This window comes from Protopterus annectens, chromosome 5.part1 (assembly GCF_019279795.1).
Source record: "Protopterus annectens isolate FY-2018-M chromosome 5.part1, PAN1.0, whole genome shotgun sequence".
NCBI classification, from domain to species: Eukaryota; Metazoa; Chordata; order Ceratodontiformes; family Protopteridae; genus Protopterus; species Protopterus annectens.
In genome coordinates, this window is record NC_056736.1 from 33,893,534 (window position 1) to 33,906,760 (window position 13,227).

The window sequence follows — 13,227 nt, forward strand, 5'->3', positions numbered from 1 at the left end:
GTATGACATGGCTCCAGCAATTCTAACCATGTGGGTTCTGTCCTTCAGCCAGTTTGCAACCCATCTAGTGACATAGGGGTTTATATTTAAGCTGGTGAGCTTATCTATAATGCCCGAGTGGGGTATTGTATCGAAGGCTTTTGCGAGGCCCAGGTAGGCTGTGTGGACCACCTTCCCCTTGTCAATGGCCTTGGTGACTGTTTTAAAGAAATTGACCGGGTTTAAGAGGCAGGATCTTACCTTAAGAAAGCCGAACTGGGTAGGATCCAGTGTCTGTAGGTCCCCAATATCTTTATTTATGAGGTCCATGATGATCCTTTCCATAGCTTTGCAGGCCATGCTAGTCAGGCTTATGTGGCGATAGTTTCCAGGATCTGTTGAGGCACCACCTTTGTGGAGAGGGATCACTGTTGCTGTATGCCACTCTTTGGGTACATATCCTGTAGTAAGGCTGAGATTGAACAGTAGTTTTAGGTTTGGGTTTAGCTCTTCTTGGAGTTCATGTAGGATGCAGCCTGAGACACTGTCTGGTCCCATTGATGCTGTTTTTTTTTGCTTTGGAGAGGGCAGCTCTTACCTGAGCATCTGAGATGTCAGGGGGGCAGCACTCTGCTGGGATAGATATTTGCCCTTTTGGTGGGAAGGGGGGGAGAAGTTTGCGCTGAACCTGTCAGCTAGGATGTTAGCAATGTCTGTTGGTTCGGTGTATTTTTTGTCATTTTGGACTAATTCTGAGCATATCTGGGAATTCCCACCCAGGTTCCTAACATAACTAAAGAAAGCCTTGTGATTATCCTTAGTGTCCTGTGCAATTTTTCTCTCGAAGCTGGCCTTAGACAATGTTATGAGTGCCTGTAGTTTTTTGCTAATACTGATCAGAGATGCCTTCCCTTTTTGGGATTTTGCTCTATCATGTAGTAGCTTCCTTCTTCTATTGTATAGTTTGTTTATGGCTGGGGTCCACCAGACAGGACGTCTGCCTTTGGAGGATTGGGTCTTGGTTTTATTTGGGATTGCATGATCCATGCATTCCTGAAGGTGTTCATAGAATGCATTTATAAAGGATTCTGTGGTCTGGGCCGTATTTTCCACAGGCCCGGGGGCTTTGAAGGATTCCACTTTGGTTTTCAGGAGTGGGAAATTTGCTTTAGAGAAGTTTTTCACTGTGGTTTTCTGGGCATGGGGTGGGGTCGGGATGTGAATATCCAGTGAGATTAGTTTATGGTCTGATCTTACCAGTGAGGGATACACTTCTGGTCTGGAGCATAGAGTCCCCATATTGGTGATGATCAGGTCCAGTATGTTTTCCCCTCTTGTGGGAGTGGTAACAAGTTGTTCCATAACATTTGAGTTTATAAATTCTAGGAACCTTTGGGCTAGGGTGTTGGAGCTAGAGTAATGCTCCCAGTCTATGTCTGGGTAGTTGAAGTCATCATGATTATATGACTTTTCAGATGGCTGATTTTTACTGTTTTTATAAGTGTATATTCACAAAACATTTTTTAAGTTTCAAAAGTCTTGATGATCATACATAAGGCAATTATTACCAATTTAGTAGCTGTCTGGAGATGGACATTTATTCTAACAAGTAAGCTAGTTGTTTGTCTTTCGGCTTTTCCCTGTAAGGGGTCACCACAGCAGAACTCCGGTCCGCTAATGATTGGTAGTAGATTTTTTACGAAATGCCAAGGTGCCAGCTCGACTACCAACCTTCATCAAAGGCATGCCCATTTATGCACGCATGTCTTTCAAACACTACCCAACCGTGGGGAGGACATGCAGACTCCACACAGAAGGCACTCCCAAGCCAAGCCTAGTAACATCGCAGATAATGCACATGCAACATTCAGCACTGAAATCATGGTACAGCAAGGCTTAATCATTTTTTAGCAGTGGATATTAACAGAAAAGTACACAAAATCATTAGGATAAAAGAAATGTAGTTATAAAGAAATAAGGAGAGACATGACTAGAGTTTCTATAACAACAAAAATTAATAATTAATAATTAGTAATATATAGATCCATGACTGGATAAAAATGAAAGGTCACGTTATGATTTTAGTTTCTCATGACACCTGTTGCTTCTGGAGTCGAGAACAACTAAATTATGAAATTTCATTTTTAATTGCCTAACAATTCAAAACAAATATGTAGCAGCACAGTTAAAATAGTTGTTGTCTTATTGTGCAACGAAATGAGTAAGGTGATATATAAAATGCAAGACTAAAGCAGTTTCATCTTTAGTGATATGGTTCTGTTGTTTCTTGCATGCATACATGATGTTTGAAGCTGTAACATATCTCTCATCCTGTGGAGCATGGTTTCTAGGTAAACTGTTTTCTAAAAGAATAGTTCAGCTATGCATGGAGTATCTTGAAAATAAGCTGATTTAAGTGATGTAGCCTGACCTTGCCATTTGTTTTGCTTCAGGCAACCTATCTGTGTCAACACTGATTTCTGTTAGAGCTTTTCCTTTTGAAGTTAAGTATTCATAGTTCAAGAGAAATATGAAAGCAATATAATAAATATATGCATGAATTACTTCTCAGCCAGCTTAATGCAAAAGTACATCACCCTGTCAGAAATCTATATTGACTTACTGGTATACAAACCCTTTTTAGTATAGTAAAATGTCATGTAATTAATTAATCTTGCACTAGTTTCTGAAATCGGCAATATATTTTCATCACCATTGCATTAAGGCATAAGCTACGCCACTTATACTGAATATCAGTAGTGCAGCTCAAAGTAGAATTTAGCTCTTTCACAGAGTATTATAAATTTGCCATGCTTCTCTTTGATACCTTTGAGAGCTGAACACATTAAGAAATGCATCACAAAACAATTAAGAACCATCTTTTTTGTCCAAGCAAGTAGTAAAATAAAATAAGTCTTTAGAGAATGCAGCTGTCCTTGAATTATTTTTATTGCTATATTTTAAATGGAACAGCATATCTTATCATTCCACTATTATTAAAATTGGAACCTATAAAGTTCTGTCACATGCCTATTTATCTTTATTATTACCTGCTAACTGAGCATGACATGGGATTGATAACATAAATGCTCTGATGGTGCGTGGATTCCATTAATGGTACTTACATGCCTCATTGTCTCCATCAGAGACAAATGTTGCAGTACCAGGGACATTTTAACAAATCTCATTAATTTAACTTTACTAAGCTAAAATGTAATCAACAAATTTAAACAAGAAAGTCTCGGAACATCTAGTGATGAGATAGAGACTATTCTATTAATGGTTGTTTTTTAAAGGAGCAGTGGTCTGTTTATCTCACTAAGGAATTAAATACATAAAGCACGTGGAGAATCTGATGCAGGTTTCAGTTAAACTTCATAAAGATTTACTGTATATTGTATTTAGATTTAAAAATCAACACCATTGTGTGGTTTCTGAAAATATAAATGTTAAAACGTTTATTTTGTCATTTGTCATGAATTAATTTCTTTTGCCTACCACCATTTTTTTTCCAGAAGTACATACCTAACTACAGAATGTTTATGTATGCACGATGCAATGTATGCTATCTACCAATGCCCAGTTATTCACTGTTTATAGCTTTGTAGAACACTTATTTACTTTATATTGATATGACAATATCAGGTTCTAGTGTTCTGTTCTTTCAGATTGACTTCTAAGATTCAAATCTTTGTTAAACCATTTGAGCCTTTTGTGCCTCTACAAATGTTATTGGGTCTGAACATTTTCAATATAAATTATCTTTTTTTACCTTCTTCAATATGTTGTTGTAATTTGCATAGCGCATATGTATGTATGTATGTATGTACTGTGTATATAATTATGTATTTATTTGACCACGTGTTAAACAGGAAATGTACCTGGTAGATGTATCATTTCCAGTGGATTTGTACAGAAAGAAATCTATAGTCAATAATAACAAGTAATCATAAAATGTATAGGCAATATGCAAAAAACTTATACGTGCAAATATTTTACTTCATTGACCAGTCAGAACAACAGAATGTTATAAGCATGGCATAATGTTCCTTGCAAATACATATGATTAACAGCCAGTTGTTGTCTTGATGTCTTAACTATCCAATAATTAGAATTTCTGCAGTTTTTTTTTTTTTTTAACAAGCTAGCAAGACTGCTCCTAGGTAAATAAAATGCAGCAGAATATTATTTGGTAGGTCATCAGTCAGATGAGTGCTGATAGTGTTGGCACAAGTGAAGCACAGATATATAAAGACAGGTAGTACATTGTAAGTAGGTGATACTGCATAGTAGCTGCCTAGACATTAGGTGCTTTGATGTCTGAGAACTAAGGTGATGTCATAAAGGTGGATTTAATTTTGTAAGTGATGCTGTTTAATAAAGGGTTGAAAAAAATCTTGTCTGGTATATAGCATACATGGAAAAACAGTTTGTAACATAGCTTATAGGTTTAGCAAGAAGCCTGGATTCTCCGTAGTTAATGCAGGGCTTAGGAATGTACAGTAAGAAACCAAATGAGAGGTGCAGATTTTAAGTGCATGGTTTTCAAAAGATAGTTTGAATTGGGTCAGTTGTTAAATACAACAGTTTATGATCAAATAAAGCAACATGTGAATTTTGGCCAGAAATGCCTACGTAGCAGTAAGCATCTGCTGTACTCTGTTATAGTGTACTGAGGCAAATCAAGACATTTGTTATTAGATATCCTGAGTTCAGGGAAGACATTCATGTGAATGTACATAAATGAGAGAAGTAGAATGGAAACTGGAGAGACTAAACCAGGACTCTTGTTAACTAATCGGTTATGTAAGGGAATGAAATGATGATTCATTTTGGTTGTTAGTAAATTATGCTCTACTTTGGCTCAGAGTGACAGTGGAGTCATCAATATATTGAATTATCTTGCAAACTCCACAAGGAAGCAGATCAAGTTCATAGGTTCATAGGTAGGTACTAGGCTATCTGCCCAAAGGCATTTATAAGCCTAGCCAGAATGTGTTGGCTTTCGCCACCCCCTTAGATTAGTTTGCTGTACCTCTGTCCAGCAGAGTCATTGAAGTGATCCCTGGGGTAAACTTTCTGTTTCCCATCCACTCATTAAGGTTTCTCTTGAAGTGGGTTAGCGAGGAGCTCTGCCTAATGTAGATAGGAATCTTGTTGTAGAGCATGGGAAGTCTCTGGGACAGGAATCTATCCCTCCAGCACATCCTATTTATTGTTGTGGTGAGGTTTAGATCCCTGGAGCATGTGACTCAAGGGGACATGGTTTTCTTTAGGTTGAGCATGTCCATCAATTCTGGGTTGGACATGGCCTTATACGTCAGGCAGAGATCACCTCTGAGTAGGCAGTATGCAACCAAGTACAGCTGGAGTTTCTTCAGTCGAGCTGCATAGGGCATCTGCTTGAGGCCAGTGATCCTCTTGGTGAGGTACTTCTGTGGTCTTTCCAGTTGTTGCAGGTGTCTTGCAAGGTACATACCAAATGGGGCATTGTACTCTATGATGGGTCTGATGAGTGATGCGTAGAGGGGCCCAGTGACCTCTTTCAATCTAGATGCAAACCCTTTTGTGATTAGGTGGGCCACATAGAAGGATTGTCTAACCACTTTGGCAATGTGATTATCAAAGGAGAGGTTACTATCTACTTGGGTCCACAGATCCCTTATTACATCTTCCATATATAGGGGGCTACTAGCTATGTGGTAGTTTGTGGGTACATTGTTTTTTCCAAAGGGGATGACTATGCACTTTTTGCCATTTAGCTTGAGGCCATGGTTTTGGCACCAGGTATCTGTCTCAGTGAGACCCTTTTGGAGGATGTTTGTGTCAGCCAGAGAGTCAATTATAGCCCCTAGTTTGCAGTCGTCTGCGAACTTGGTCAGCCATAGTCCTCCTGTGCTTGCCTGTAGCTCTGAGAAGTATATGCCAAACAGGAGGGGTCCAAGAAATAAGCCCTGGGGAATTCCACTTGCCAGACCTAGCTCCTGCAACTCTTACCATGTGGGTTCTGTCCGTGAGGCAGTTGGCAACCCATCTCGTAATGTAGGAGTTTATGTTCAGGCTGGTGAGCTTGTCTATAATACCTGAGTGGGGAATCTTATCGAAGGCCTTTGTGAGGTATAGGTAGGCTGTGTGGACCACCTTTCCCTCATCTATAGCCTTGGTAACTGTCTCAAAGAAGTCCACCAGGTTTAGGAGGCATGATATGCCCTTAACAAAGCCGAACTGGGTAGGGTCCAGTGTTTGGAGGTTTCCTATGTTTCTGTTAATGAGATCCATGATGATGTGCTCCATAGCTTTGCAGACCAAGTATCACATTCATGGGTACAGCTACATTAAATGATGAGGACCTGGGAATAGTACCATTCAGTTCTATAGCTTGTGCTGTGTTAAAATAGCTGATAACCCTCTTTGGTATGGGGAGAGAAGCAATAACCTTCTAAGACCTCCATTAGCCTGTTATGGTAAACTGCGTTGAAAGCTTTAGAGAGGTGAAGAATGATATCTCAAAAATTTACCATTGTCAGGTTGCTGTCACGTATACTGTATTAAAATAACAATTCATGCCGTGTACTGGAGATTACATGCAAATTTACTTGATGACACTGAAGCAGTCAGTGGATACATTTTTGAAGATTTTTTTTTAAATGGTGGTCAAGGGATGGCAACAAAATCGTATATATGTAAAGCAGATGTGAAGAGGTATGATGAAGGCTTTTTCCAACAATACAAGGAATGTCCGTCTTTGATCAACGTGCTAGAAAATTGCCAGGTGCTGTTGTGCCACTTCTATGACTAAAAAGATGTCCAAAGATCTTTTTGTCATAGACAATGTGTTATTAAATGCAGGAGAACTGAAGTAGTGGAGTGAGGGGAATGTATCACTCAAGGCATCTGATACTATTTGAGGAATGCACTTATGGAATTGATTGATAAAGCATTCAGTATTAATACTGCTCCTTTGTAGAGGAAAGAGGGACAGGTTTGACACCACTGTTGGTAAAGAAGGTCATTAATTCTGTACTAGATTTTTTAGTGTGTGTGTGTGTGTGTGTGAGTGTGTGTGTGTGTGTGTGTGTGTGTGTGTGTGTGTGTGTGTGTGTGTGTGTGTGTGTGTGTGTGTGTGTGTGTGTGTGTGTGTGTGTGTGTGTGTGTGTGTGTGTGTGTGCGCATGTGTATGTGGGTGTCTGCTACCATGTGACTTTTGATGAGAGAGGACTTAAGACATATTTCTTGTAAAGACAACATTCCTAGCCTTATTTATCTCAATTCTTGTTTTATCATGTTTAATGCATGATATGTTGAGCTAAAGCTGGTAGCATGAAAAGATTTTGGATTGCATAGAACATAATGCCTCAGAATTCTTGGAAGATTTGACAGTTTCAAAGTGACAAAAAAGGCAGGTAGACACTTATGACATTGCCTATGACACCAATGAGTGGGATACTTTTAGGACATTAGACTGGATTCCAATCAGGAAAGACTGGATATCTGGAGAATATGTTGATATTAATCAATAAAGGGATAAGCTGACTGAACTGATGGTTCCAGGATTCCTCAATTTTATTGTCCAGTCATTGTAGAAGTCTTCTGCATTGATTAGTGTGGACCTAACATGATCATATGACTAGTGTAAAAGTCCATTAAAAAATTCTTAACCTGGAAAAACATAAATGCAGGCTATGAATATAAATTTAACAACATTGATTTTGAAATTAACAAACAAGGATTCATGAAAGATAGACTAAGGGATTGAAGGATTAGAAGTATAGCAATGTAGGCTATCATGGTATAGTTCAGTGACCTCCTTCAACTTCATTATGAGTTCTGTCTGAAAAAAAAGAAAATGTTACCCTATTTATATGAATAAGTATCTAAAAAGAATTGTATGTGCTATATATCTTCTGCTAAGTATGCATATGCACATTATCTTGTGTTCAGATATAATAGTTTTGTTTTTTTTAAATGAGTTTGCAAGAGTAATCCTCATTCGAGTGATTCTAATATTGTCAAAAGGGATATAACTGAGAATGTGATCATTGAGAATACAATAACTGAGAATGTGATAACTGATTTCCAAAATGGTGGTCGGCTAGTGAACTGCATCTACACAGAGCTCCTTACTTCAATTTATATTTAATAAGTTTTATTTCTTTCTAAAGCTACGAGAAGTTCCTAGAAACAAGGACAAATTTTACATTGTTGGATTTTTTGGACCATACAGCACTTCTGATCTATAAAAAAGCTCAAAATAAGACATAAAACCTATATTTCTCTTCAAAGCAAAAATACTCACAGAGACTGACAAGGCCGGACTACAGTTTCACCACTCCGAAGACCACATGGCCAGGCAACTGAAACCTTCAAGTGATCCTGTTATTATGGAAACACAAACAATAAAAGCCAAATCTTCAGCAATTTTTTCACCAGAAAAGGAAAATATTTCAAAAAGGCAAAAAACTAACAAACAGCAGAATGAATCTAGCAAAAGCAATATCAGTTCTAATGATGACACTAGCTTCCACATGGAGGAACTAAAACAGGCCTTACTTCCCATACATTCAGCTATACAAAACTTCTCGGAACAACTTTCAACTCTAGCAAAGTCTATCAGTCAAATTGTTGTAAGAGTGGACGCACTTGAACAAAAAACACAGTCAAATGAACTTCTAATACAATCTCTTTCTGACGAGTTATCTACCAAATCAGATGCCATAAAAGAATTACAGCTGAAATTAACTGATCTAGAAGCAAGAAGTCGGAGAAACAATATTCTGATAAGGGGTCTCCCTGAGAACTATGACAATCAAGGCTTACTTATCATTACAAGACAGATATTTGAAGCTCGTTTACAATTAGATGGTGACAAGCCTGAAATAATTATCGAAAGAGCTCACCGTGCATTACATAAGCGCCAAGACACACTAATTCCCCGTCAAGTATATACTAAATTGCTTAATTACCGAATTACACAACAGATTTTATCTTCTGCAAGAAAACACAATCCATTCATGTGGAAAAATCACAAAATTACTTTTTCTCAAGATTTTCCTCTGGCCATCAAAGAAAACAGACGTAAAATGGCTCTGTTTTGTTCGGATCTCATTCAAGGAAATATAAGGTTTCAAATGCGCTATCCCAATACATTGATTTTCTATAACAAAGAAGTTAAATACACAGCTACCACACAAGCGGAGGCAAAATCAGCCTTTATCAAGGCTTTTAAAAAATCTCCAGTTTGAAAATTACGAGTATTTGTATTTGCTTATTACGGAGTCTGGTATGACTTGCTGAGCTTACCTGTTGTTTAATGTGCAAGTCCGATCTCCTGATATGCTTTAGCGTCTTGCTCGCTCTATGGTGCCATAATTTTCTTTATGTAAGATTTCCTTATTATAGTTAATGCTCGTTTGTTTTTTTTTATATGCTGGGAACAGTCCTGATGTTTGCTGTTTGCTATTGGGACCTATTACTTTGTAACGCTTCCTGGAGTTCACGCAACGCACTCTCGTACACTTTGCAGCCAAACACTTCAACTTTAGCTTTTGGTCTTCTGCGAACTCGAGCGATCAAGGAACGAGGTGCTTCTGATGTCGGATTTGCTTAGAAGTATGTCCAGAACAGAATATGGTACTGGCAATCTGCTATTAATGTTAATCTTATGACTTCTAGAGACACAATACAGTTGTTTTTTGTTTCCTAGTCGCTAGACACTTATGTTTTTTGTGTCCCAGTCGCTAGACTCTTATACTGTGTCATTAACCATCAAGTTAAAGAGAACATGGTTGCTGTTGCGGGACCTTTATTATTACCTATGGTGGTAAACTATCAATATTGAAAATGTATATTCTCATGTAGCTAGACAAATATCAGGCTTCACTCGTGGGGGAAGCTGCTAACAAATCTGTGTTTTTTAACTGCTTCCTTTATTCTTGGAAAGCAAGAAATTTGTTTGTTTGAGTGTTAGGTGAATAAAGTTGATAGTTATTGGTAGTTTTTAGCACTTCGCTAGATTATGATTATAGAGAATGGTGAAACTTATATTTAGAATATATTTAGTCTAATATCATAAGTAAGATCTGAATAGTGTTCAAGTATTAGAAACTTGGACTCCTTATAGCTTAATCATACAAACAGACGTGTGAATTTACCTCTACTGTTTTTTTTCCTACTTGATACAGTCACATGTCACAATTTCCATAATATTATCAAACTATGGTTGCTCTTTGTTTGTAATGTTAATGCTCTAGGCTGAGGATCTGCTGGAAGAGCAATATTTTGTACATATGTATAATAATGTTTTGGTAAATCTATGCTTTAATTATGCACGGAGATGATGTTTGTCTTATACATACTTCAGATCTTTGCGCTGCAACACTATTGGTTCACATATTGTGTACTTCATGGGCTGTTGTTAGTGTTCTGTGATGTGGCCCTCAAGTGTACACAGAAGCGTATTTGTTTTCCTTAACTATGTTAGTAGAGCGTTTCGTGTTACACAGTTTTAGTTTACATATTAAGCCAATTCTAACCAGTTGCTTATTTATAATTGGCTGTGAGCTTTGGAATTTCACTTGTAATGAGACTGAAGACTGTTTTTTTTAGTTATATTCTGATCTTCTGACGTCGCCCTCAGTGCTCTATTATAGACTTATTAACTGGATGTACTTGGTCCTTAATGAGCTCCATTACTTTTTTATTGCCACATAATGCTAACACAAGTAGAGAACTGTTCTACACATAGATACTATTTTTCTATCAAGATGTAGAATCATTCAGGATTGTTATATTCTCGTTGTTCAGTTAAATAACAGTTCAGTGCTCTACAAAGGATATTGGTTTACATCTTATGTTTTTGTTATTCTAGAATCTAAGTACAACTCAGTTATGATATATATTGCTTAAGTCGTCTGTTTGAGTTAATGTTAATCTAGGACTTCCTATTGCTTACTCATAATATGTTCATTAATATATAGTTACTTGGATGCTCATGTGTGTGCTGTTGGCTCTTTAGGTTGACAGTGGAATAACAGTAGTTTGTACATATGTATAATATCGTTCTGGTTTTGGTTTTGGTATGTGTGTTTCTATTCTTCTTCTTTCAAGGGGTTTGGGTGGTTAGGCACTGGGGATAGTAAGAAGAAGTATTGTGCTACCTTTACAGTTATGATTAAATTCTGTGTAAAGACAGTACTATTGCGGATATATACTCATCTCACCCTATTCAACCTCATGACATTATATTCACAGCACTCATTATCCCACTCAGATTCTTTAACAATCACGGAACTTTATAATGCTCAACTATTCTCATTTGACTGTCTGTATCCATGACCTGGACCATTGATAGTTGGAATGTTAAAGGTTTACAAAACGCTGCAAAAAAAATCTATTACTTCATCTTATTTTCAAATCTCAGGACAATATTTGCTTCCTACAAGAAACACATTTGTCAAAAGAGGGATGGGAAAAAGTTTCCAACAGGAAATGGATTAGAACTATTATAGCAGATGGGGATAGCACAAACTCTAAGGGGGTAGCCATTATAATCAAGAAACAATTTCAGTGCACTATAAATGAAATCAAATCCAACAAGTATGGTAGGTGGTGCTATTTTACTTCTATTCTCCCTGACATAACTAAACCAGTTCTTTTTCTGAACCTTTATGGACCTTGTTCCCAACAACACACCTTCATATTAGAAATCCATAATATCCTTAGTTCATTCCAAAATCATCTATATATAATAGGTGGGGATTGGAATGCGATAATCAATCCTAATTTAGACTGCACCAGTAATTTTTTATCATATAACTTTCAAGCCTCTGTAGCTCTAGAAGAACTTATTTCAGACTTTTACCTTATGGACACTATTGCATTTAGTAATATCTTAACTAAGGACAACTTATACACTTTCTACTCCAACTGTCATAAATCATGGTCACGTCTTGACTTTTTTCTAGTCTCCAATTTTTTTTCTAAATTTAACAATACCTTCACCAGTGAACCTAGATTTTTATCAGATCATGCTAGAATATCCTTTAAAATTAGTTTCACACACACTTCATTTTCCTATTCTAACTGGTCCCTTAATAATAATCTATTAAATAGCAAGGAGATCCTAAAAAAAATTAATAGCACACTTTCTGACCTATATTCTAATTTTGAAAATTCCCAAATTGCACCAGATATACAATGGGCAGCCTGTAAGGCAGAGTTAAGAGGATTTCTGATCAGTAAAGCCTCATTCTTTAAAAAACTCAATAAAAAAAATGAATCAGATCTGCTCCTAACACTAGCATCCCTAGAGAAAAAACAGAGAACACAATCTGACCCAAAGTTAGAGGATTTGATTAAAGCAACATGCAAAGAATTACTGGACTTACACTCTCATAACTACTCTCTTCAGGAACAAAGATTCATTGCAACATATTCTGAATGGGTGCAAATTCCCTCGAGAACTCTTGCTAGAATACTTAGGAATAATAAGGGTGCTGCCAAAATTTCCATGCTCAAGTATAAGGGGAAACTCTACAAATCAGACTCTGAAATAATCCAACTATTTCATGATTTATACTCTGATATTTATAGTAAGAATGAACACAATCCCTTAAACCCCCAAATAGAAACCTTTCTCAACTCAGTTACAGTTTCCTCTCTTAATCTAGATCAATCGTCCCTCTTATCCGCCCCGTTTAATATTCAAGAGATTCAAAATGTCATTAGCAATCTCAAAGCAGGCAAATCTCCTGGCCCAGATGGTTTTACCACCAACTTTTTAAAAACATTTAGTTTAAAACTTGCCCCTATTCTTCTCAAGGTATTCAACTTCATTATAAAAGAAGGAATTACTGACTTACATTGGAATATCTCAAAAACAATTTTAATTTTAAAAAACGATCAAGACAAAACAGATCCTCATAGTTATAGACCCATCTCGCTTATTAATGTAGATATTAAAATATTTGCTGCTATCCTGGCTAACAGACTTAAACAGATAATGCCACATATAATATCACAGGATCAAGCTGGATTTATGTGCAACAGACATACATGGGACAATACTCTAACTTTGGACTCTCTAATACACTTTACCAAACGAGATAAAAATCCGTTATATGCCCTGACTCTTGATGCCTCAAAAGCATTTGACAGAGTAAATTGGGACTTTCTATTCCCCACCTTGTCCCATTTCAATATTCCTAAAACTTTTTCAGATATGATCAAAATTCTATATACAAATTCTTA